The following is a 10,150-nucleotide window of genomic DNA, read 5'->3' on the forward strand; positions in this document are numbered from 1 at the left end:
ATGTATAAAGATTAATGAATCAATTACCAGACGATTCATTGACTAAAAGAAAGTGTCTATCTAAGACACATATACCAACTGCTAATGCTCCAATTAAAGTTGTCTAAGAAGGACAAAAGCATATTGATAATGTGTCTAATACACGCGTGTAACATGGTAGACCAATCGGTTCCAAAGGTAAAATTTCCTCGAAAATTGGAGCAAGTAATGAAGATGGTCAAGTCGAGGTGCAGTAAAAGGTCTCTTGAAAGAGATTAGACATGATGGTTCTTGAAGAACCTTAGGTACCCGAAAACAAAGAGCTCTCAATAAATTATATTGTATCATGTCTACAAAGATATATGGAATCGAAATAAAGTCGACGTCGCTATACTTTTATAAATATAATTAGCGCTTGAAATGATGATGATGAGGATCAAGATTTTAAATCTGCCTATATAAAATGATTGGCCAAAGTGGAAAGACGTAAACATGGCAGAGTTGAATTCTCTAAATAACGGAAAGTTTGTTGGACCAGCAGTCCGTATAACTAAAGTTGTAAAATGTGTTAGATACAAATAGGTATTGTATATGAGTTATGAAAATTCATCAAGTGATATAAAGCAAATTGATGGCACAAGAATTTTTGCAAAGACCCATGATTAGTTATGAGGAGACATATTCTTCGATGGTGGAAGCAATGACTTTCTGATAACTAAACAGTCTGGTAATATAAAGAGAGAATTGATATGCGTCCAATAAATACTGCTATTCAGTTGATACTGAAAGTTTACAAGAAAGTTTTTGAAGGATTTGAATTAACAAATCATGTAAAGTAAGTTCTCGAGAACACAATGATTTTTTTTGTATAGAGTCATATTTGAATATGTTACGGTTATTGAATATGCTGAACATAAATGGGACTCATGAAGAGTTTTCTGAGGTAGTTGAATATTTGAAAGGTTAATTGATGCATCTTAATGATGGAATTCTTGTGTATCAATAAGCATACACATAGAATAAAATGTATATGATGATTACAATATATCAATAAACAAAGAAATTGTAGAATATGGATTTTTGATATGTGATACAAAATGATGTTTTAATAAGCAAGTTTATGCAACAAAAATCTTGAAAAAGTGAATGTGTATGCATAATTTGTCAAGTTGAAAAGAAGTCCATGATATAGGATTGGCAAAGCATGGATTTATGCTTATTACGTATGGACTAAACTATTTGAATTGAGCTTGGTACAAATCAAGAGATATTTTGATAAAGAGGGAGATAAGTTGGATATAATTAGCCATACTTTTATCAAAATTTCACTTTTAAAAGTTCATTATAATTATAGTTTATAGTGATGATGTACACATCACCGAGAGAAACTTATGAGCTTTTAAAGAGAAAATTCTTTTTGAAAGACCTTGACATAGTGTGATTATTGTTCGACTTATAGTTCGAGTAGATGTGTAATTATATGCTTATAAATCCATCAAAGTGCATCTAGAAAATGTTGAGACATTTTACCATGGACAAGTTTAATCATATTTAGCATGTTAAAGGATGTCTAACAGTGACTCTATATTATTGTCTATTTGAATATGAAATGTTATTGGTTCGGAAATACCATAATTAAATGAGTATGTGCATTATGTTGTCCTGTTAGCTATATATGATTATTATTTTATTTATTTATATTTATCGACATGTGCCCTGCTAGGAGACATCAGAATGAGTTAAAACATATATTTCAGGTATGAAAGGTATGTGTTTATAATTCACTAACCCATCAAAACAAGTTTGGTTAGTCTTGTTGATGCAGAGAAACACAACAGGATCATAGTGTTTACCGATGAAACAATAGGAGTTTTCACGTGAAGATCATACAACATTATTCAACTTAAGGATTCAAATGTCAAGGGACGAAGACGCAAATGATTGACTACAAAATTTTTGGGTAACTTTCACAGAAGATCGATATTTACCATTTTAACGGATATATAAATCAGGGGGAGAGAATACGCGTTGCACTCTTTTTCCCTTAGCTCTGGTTTTTTCCCACTGGGTTTTCCTAGCAAGGTTTTTAATGAGGCAGCATTTCCAAGCGTATTAAGTTGATAACCAAGGGGGAGTGTTATAAATATATTGATATTATGGTTATCAACTCCTAATATAGATTAGCTTCTTCTCAAAGTTTTCATATCCTATAAATATCCCATTGTATCTCATGTATTATATACCGAATGAATAAAATCCCCATCTTTCTTCTTACATCTGTTTGTCATATTACTTGGCTATTAGGCTTGTTTCAAAACAAGTTTGTAAAAATTGTGATGGCTAAAACAATGAAATATATGTCTGAACTTTGTTGAAAAATGAATTAAATTAGAAAAAAAATATTTCGAGTTTTTCAAATTGGGTTCCGTTCGGGTTAAGAACCGGATTCAATTTTAACCTAGTTTTTGTTTTTCTTCTTGAACTTTAGCATGAAACATCTAATACGGAAAGTGGGCTTCTTATCGGGCCAAACTAATGACTTTAGTTAGGTGGGCTCATTTCTCGGTTGGGCTGCAAAAGAGAAATCAAGGGAATAGAAGAAGAATAAACAACGGTTTTAACTTTCAGTTGAGACTGGTTGTGATGTGATTGATTTAGACAACTGCTGAGACATGACATGAGAATTCTTTTGGGGGCATGGGACATAATTAGAGTAAAGGCTCGTAAATGAATTAAACGCTCATAAACTGTTTAGCGAAAAGTTTGTTAATGAATGAACTTGAAGAAAATAATTGTGTTCAATTTTTGTTTAAATGGCAAATGCTTTTACTTCGTAGAACTTGAACCAGGGACCTTTAGGTGATTCACTAGGCGCCAACCCTATGACTTTTAACTAAACGGGCAAACATTTTTTTTCATTCATTTATGTTCATGAACGTCTTTTTATGTTTGTTCATTTATATTCGTTTGTTTACAGTTGTTTATGTTCGTTTAAATTTTAAAAAATACGAAAATAGTTATATATTTACATAAATATAAACATCAAAGTTCTTGTTTAAATTATACGTATGTGTGTATACTTAGTTATGTTTGCCATTGATCATGTTTAATTTGCGTTAATTTATCATGTTTAATTATTTTTATATTTCTTTTTTCAATTATAATTTTATAAATTTTATATATAATATAATATATACTATTTTGTTTTTTATTTATTTATTAATTACTATATACGTGTGTGTCATAAATAATATATAAGTGACATGCTCGTTTAGGCTCGTGAACCTGCTTGAGCTTGATAAGTGAAGCTTGGGCTCAGGCTTGTTTATTAAATGAGCTTACTTTTATGCTCAAGTTCGGCCTCGGCCTCAAGCCGATCTCGAGTAGCTCGTGAGTAGCTTAGCTCGTTTGCAACCATAATATTATTAACTATCGTAATAATATGGATTTTATTATGGATGGCGTAACCTATGGCCATTTATAGAGTTTTTTCGAAACCTGTGGGTGTTTAGGATTCCTTATTCCTTGTAACGTTTCCAAAAAGTTAATAAGTCATAATATTGTGACTTATTAACTTATCCTCTTACAACATAAGCAATTTTAAACAACTTTTATATTTTCAAAAAGTGCGTAAGTTATAAGTTAATGAGAATAAGCATTTCCAAACACCCCTCTCGGATCATCTTTTGGTGAATTGTTGTTACACTCGCACCATTATTTGGGTGATACTTCCAAATGATGATAATTTTGGATAGATACAAGAAATTGGAGAATTCCCCAGAAAAAGAAAACAAAACGTATAAAAGGATTCGAGCTGTTAATCAGGGCTATATTTATGATCTCATTTTTGGTTAATTTAGAAAGCTCTAAACGCGAAGATCTACAAGAACACATAATGCTCAGTGACGAAGTTGATTGGTGACATAAAGACGAATTCGGGATGAAATCTAGAAGCAAACATGCTAGCTTGGTGTGGGTGAATTGGTGGCTTTCCAACTACTTGTAATTTGTTGTTTTTTGTTAGTTTCTTTCATTTTCATTGTATGTCAGTGGCTTGTTGCTTGTGGCTAGCGTAAGAATAGTCACACTATAGTTTTACAACTAGTGCAATGATTATTACTTTACAGTTTTAAAACCATAACGTAATCATTGTTATACTAGTCGCAATTGGTAACCTATAGTGTAATAATTATTACGCTAGCTGAATTATGATTTGGCGTAATAACAATATTCACATAATTGTGAAAACGCCATTGCACGTTTTAGTATTTTGCTTCATACGTTAATTCAGTTTGCACATGAACTTAACCCTAGTTTATTCTTTTAAATGTAAAACATTAAGTACTCGTTTAGTTTATGGAATTTAGTAAAATTTAACATAACTAAATTGCAGTTTTTATTTCTTAATATGTTTCTTTGTAAAGTTGTTGAAACAAGAATTTTAATTTCATTTAAGATGTTTGATTGGAATATGGGTTAGAACTTGAAATTAATTAATTTGAAGGAATTAAACAAAATTTTCAAAATGAAGAAATTTACATAAAGTAAATTTAATCTGTTACTTATCAATGTCACGCCCCGCCAAGACAAGAAATGAACAATTACTCCAAAGTTTGGGTTCGATAGTATTGTGTATAATTCAACTTGATTAACCAAACTACTTAATTACATAAACATAATGTTGTTTAACATGTAAATGATGGGTAATTATATGACACTGCGATTAGAAGGCGTGATTAAAGATAGATGTTGACACATTATAAGACATTGAGATCGGGCACCTTGTTCTTTAAAGAATATAACCAAAGATAAAATGATACAACAATTTGACCAAAGATAGGTAATCTTGCAAATCAATTAATTTAGAAATAATTAGTTCTAACATTTCTCGAGACAGAAATTTAAATATATTTATCATGTGTTATAGAACTTTAGTTTGTAGGATAAAATTGTTAACTCAGTTTCATGATTTGAGATTTCATTTAAATTTCATCACATTTGCTTTCTTTTAGTAATAATTCATTGATTTAGCTTTATTAAATTTGTCAACCCGCTTAAACCCGAAATAACAAGGTGGAATTTAGTTAAAATATCTTACATAAATCAACCCATATAAATTTTAAGGGAAATTCAAACGGCCAAATTTAAAGGTTTTAGGTCAAAATTACTCATCTATTTTCAACTTTTGCCTTTACAGTTTTAAGAGAGAAAATAATTTATATATCTATTAATTTAAGTTAGTTTTAATTTTTGATTAGCTTCATAATTTGACTGGGCATTGTAAACAAATCCGGCCTAAATTGGTTTGTCCCAGTCACCTGAAATCTACTTAAAACCATTAACCATGCATTAGTGGTGTTTACAGTTGGTTTAAAACCCTGAAACCGTCTAAACTTGTCATCAGTTTTTGATTTTGAAGTTGTTTTCATTTCACTTTCGGTTGGCCAGTTTCAATTTTGTTTATCATTATGAACAATTTTAGACTGAAAACTAGAAGGCAATAAGACTTCATTATATTTAATAGTTTAAATATTGCATATTAGATTTAAAAAAAAAAAGCTAGACACACACTGTTTTTAACTATATCACCTTGTTACTATATCACCTTACTCAAGTTTGAACATGGATCTCCACTAAAGAAGATTTTAAATTAGATTTTTTTAACAATAATTTGGATCATTGACTGGCCCATCCGATCATCTCTAGATTTTATGTTGATGTATTTAATTTTTAATATTTAAGTTAATTAAAATAAAAATAGGCTAACTCTATTTCAATTAAACTCGGTTATTCAAACTTTGAAGTACACTTAATAAATATGACTCAACATGACCATTTAATTGAGTAGCACCAATAAGGGGACTAATGTGACAAATTCAGCTAGTTCTTTAAGAAACTTGAGTCCCCAGTCCACCATGCTTGTACATTGGGTTTGGCTGGATCCACAAACCAACCATGTGGGCAAATATAGAATGAAAACTTATTTGAGTTGAGAAAACCCGTGAAAATATTATGTAATATTATTTTTTTAAAAATTTATGTAATATATGTTGTTACATTTCATATAAAACAAGTGGGGTTTATTATATAAATGACATAGTTGTAACTAAAAACAAATATTTATGACATATTTTTAATTAAAAAGGATAGACAAGTCTTTTATGTTGTAGGCCGCATTAAACCAGACATTAATGTATTCAACAGTTATTTTTTCTTATTTTTGTTTTGGGGGCTTTATGCGTATGAAACCCAAACTTATTATTATTTGTACATATATACTAAAAACATAATTCTATTAATTGAGTAGTTGTGATATTCCTTAATTAGTTGCTAAATGCTATGTGATTATTGCTTAATGGGGTTGGTATCTAATTATCATCCTCATAGTATAATCATATGTAGTCGTAGTAACTTGACCAAATTTTGTATCAAGGAGAAATGACATTTATATTTGTTATGCTAGTTGTTGTAATTCACATGTCGCAAGGAATTGTCTATTTTCCATTTGCTTTATATATATCAAATTATGTATGTTTTAGGAGTGAAAAAAGTATATATAATCCGTTTTGACCCGAAACCCATTCCAACCAGGACACACTATGACCCGGTCTTGCTAGAACCCGGACCCATTCCAAACGAAAATTAACAACCCTTTTTTAGCTTGATCTGTTTTGACTCGACCCGACCCAATTACCGATGTTGGTTGAAACCCAAAAAATTAAATGTCATCATATCAAAACCTTCATTGACATTGTACATACATATAATTGACAACTTTGGTACCGCTAAGCCCTTATTGGGCCAAGTGGCTGCACCAAATTGGTCTACATTATTTTGTTTTTTGTTTTTTTTTTCAAATATGATAATTAATCTGTTATTCATCTCGACTCGCTATTGAAACGCCCGATACAGACAACATTAGATTTTATTAACGTCTGGGTTTATCGACCATTTTGTTTACTTTCGAAATCGTAACGACCGTAACTGAAATTGACCGAATTCACATCGACTTGCCGTCGCAACGTTGGGAACCGGCAACACTTAGGTTTTACCAACTCCCGAGTTTCACCGACTCACAGTCGCAACGCTCGGTGATTCAGGTATTACCGACTGAACAAATGTTGTTTTTTATATTTTAATATTTTATATGTTTATCGACCAAACCTATAGTAATACATAACCACAACGCAAAGGGTACATAAACAAATTCGACTACCCCGCGTCTTATCCAAAAGCCCGATTAAAAATTAGTTTACATTTAAGATCTAGGCTTTATTAATAATACTCCTAAATAAGTAAATATACACAAAATACGCGTGCTAAAAATGGAAATAGTATTTTGTACTAATAAGTAATAACTAGTAAATGTTCTTCCTTGACCAATGACCATTAGGTCATGGGGTATACTCTAACTCATCTTAATTTCACATAAGCTTCACATCACTCATTTTTTTCTCTTTCACTCTATGTCATTCAAAAGAAATTGTTTAACCCCCCATTTAACACATAATTAATATAACAAATCAATTGGTAATTAATATATAATTAATGCATATTGTTTCTTTTAACCTGTTAAAAGCATAACCCATGAGTCATTTTAACACACTTAATACTAGTAGGGAGTGGTTTAATTCATCTTTAAAGTGTCATGTCACTTTAACCTATGTATGGGTTAGAGTATACCTCATGGCCTTATTGATTACGTTGATTTTAATAACTTTAAAGAATATCACGTGACTATTTTATACTATATATTTAGTAAGTATTTACACATAACATGCACAACGATGGAGCCTTTACTTGTGATTCTCATCTCCATTGTTTTCTTCTTCTTCTTATTCCTCCATCTCCTCGACCTTTACCGGAGTCGAAAACTCCCTCCAGGCCCGCTCGGCTTCCCCATAATCGGAAACCTCCTTGAACTTGGACCAAAACCCCGTGAATCCCTAGCCAAGCTCTCACAAAAACACGGTCCGTTCATGACCATAAAACTAGGATCCATCACAACTGTGATCGCATCCACACCAGACGCCGCAAGAGAAGTCCTCCAACGCAGTGACGGCGTGTGCTCGGGCAGGACTATGCCCGATGTTGCCACTATGTTGGACCACCCTGAAGCAGGCATCCTATGGATGCCACCAGACAAAACATGGCGTGCTATTAGAAAAGCACTTAAAAATTTTCTCACCAACCAAAAAAAACTTAACGAAGTTATGGACATTCGCCACAACGTGGTGGAGGCGGCTTTGGAGCTCATAAGAAAGTCTGGCAAGAAACAAACGGTTGTGGAGGTTGGAAAGTTGTTGTTTTCGATTTCACTTAACCAACTGTCCAACACATTTTTTTCACAAAATGTGATTAGTTATGATGACTTAGAAAGTGTTGAAAAGTTTAAGGTGGCTATGGATACGATTAAAAAGACACATGGGAAGTTTAATATAGCCGATATGTTTCCTGTGTTGAAACTGTTTGATCCGAAGAACCTACGACGTCGCATGAAGGCGGCTTACCATTTGTTTGATGAAGTTGTACAAGGTTTTTTAAGTGAGAGACTTAAAGATAGAGTTGAAGATGTTGAGGTGTGGTGATATGCTTGATTCTTTGCTCGACTATAGTCGAGAAAACGAAGACATGTTTAGTCTCGTACATGTCAAGTCTTTAATTGTGGTACGTCTTCGCTTTTCTTTAATTGTGGATCGATATGTCTGTTTAGAACTTGAGAACTGTATAATGTATTATTAGGCTATGTATAGTGAATGAGCCATAAAATGGGACGACTTGCGCCATGTAGCTCTCAGTCAGAAAATGATGAGTTTTTGTTTTAGGTCACCCTATATATATATGTATATATATCACATACACAAAGTATTATGATAATAATAATAATAATAATAATAATAATAATAATAAAAACAAGCATGACTGGCGACAAAAACTAGTCGCCCTGGTTGCGCCCCCTGTCGCCCCTTTTAATCGCTCCATTGCGGGTAGCCTTATGTATTGCTTTAAATATGGTACACAATACGATTATATAACCGCACATTTTTTTTCTGTTTTGTTACTTGTGATCATAGTTTATACACTAATTATAAATTGTGATATGCGGTGCTCTTGGTTCTCATTATTTTCAACATATTACAGGATATGTTTCTTGCTGGAGCAGACACATCTCCAAGTACAGCAACATGGGCAATGGCTGAAATGTTGTTTAACCCTCAAGTATTATCTAGAGTTCGCAAAGAAGTTAGCGAAACCGTGGGAGAAGACGGAAAAGTGAAAGAAGCAAAAATTCTCGACTTGCCGTATTTACATGCTGTCATCAAGGAAACAATGCGGCTTCATCCACCGATTCCCTTATTGGCACCTCACAAGACTATGAAAGAAGTTAAACTCGCGAACTATATTATACCAAAAAACACACAAATTCTTGTGAATGCATGGGCGGTGGCACGAGACCCTAGATACTGGGAAAACCCATTAATGTTCATGCCAGAAAGGTTTTAGGGAAATAAGGTTGATTATAAGGGTCAACATTTTGAATTTATACCATTTGTATCAGGTAGAAGGATGTGTCCCGGAACACCTTTGGCTCACAGGATGGTGACTTTAATGGTGGCATCATTTGTGTATCATTTTGATTGGGATCTTCATCATAAAGTGGATGCAAATGGAAAATTTGAACTTTCAACAGAACTTGTTGCTACACCTATACCCCTCAGATAAATTTTCTGTTAAAATTGTCAAAGAAAAACTTATTTATGCTATAATGAATAAGACTTGCGATGTCACACGGCCTAGGCGTGTTATTTATGCTATACATGTTTTGTAATGTATCGAAGTTTGTTGCGCAACGAATGTATTTTTACATTAAAGTATTGCTTAACTCTGGAATTAAATACCCGATAGTACTTTACAACAGTTGAAAGTAGCAAAACGTTAATTTACATCTTTAACATATAAAACCAAAATGAGTCATCAGATGCGTCTAACGGCTATCCCTCCATCTTCTAATACACGTTCCTACTGATTACATGTAAAAAAAGTTTTGGAAAATATGTTAGCATGGTTTGTTGGTGGATACGTTGGTACTAAACCTTTTATGTAATATTATTATAAACATTAGCTGAACTCGAAACGACTCAATGGACAGCAGCCGAGGCCCTAACAACTA

General features: G+C 32.6%; 1 pseudogene; it reads left to right on the forward strand.

Annotated features, from left to right (window-relative positions):
- The first annotated feature begins 7,761 nt into the window (after positions 1-7,761).
- LOC143552324 (geraniol 8-hydroxylase-like) lies at positions 7,762-9,702 on the forward strand (annotated as a pseudogene).
- Positions 9,703-10,150: the final 448 nt, after the last annotated feature.

Source organism: Bidens hawaiensis, unplaced genomic scaffold (genome assembly GCF_021521415.1).
Source record: "Bidens hawaiensis isolate Kalapana, Puna unplaced genomic scaffold, B.hawaiensis_p1.1 tig00016848_1, whole genome shotgun sequence".
Classification (NCBI taxonomy): domain Eukaryota; kingdom Viridiplantae; phylum Streptophyta; class Magnoliopsida; order Asterales; family Asteraceae; genus Bidens; species Bidens hawaiensis.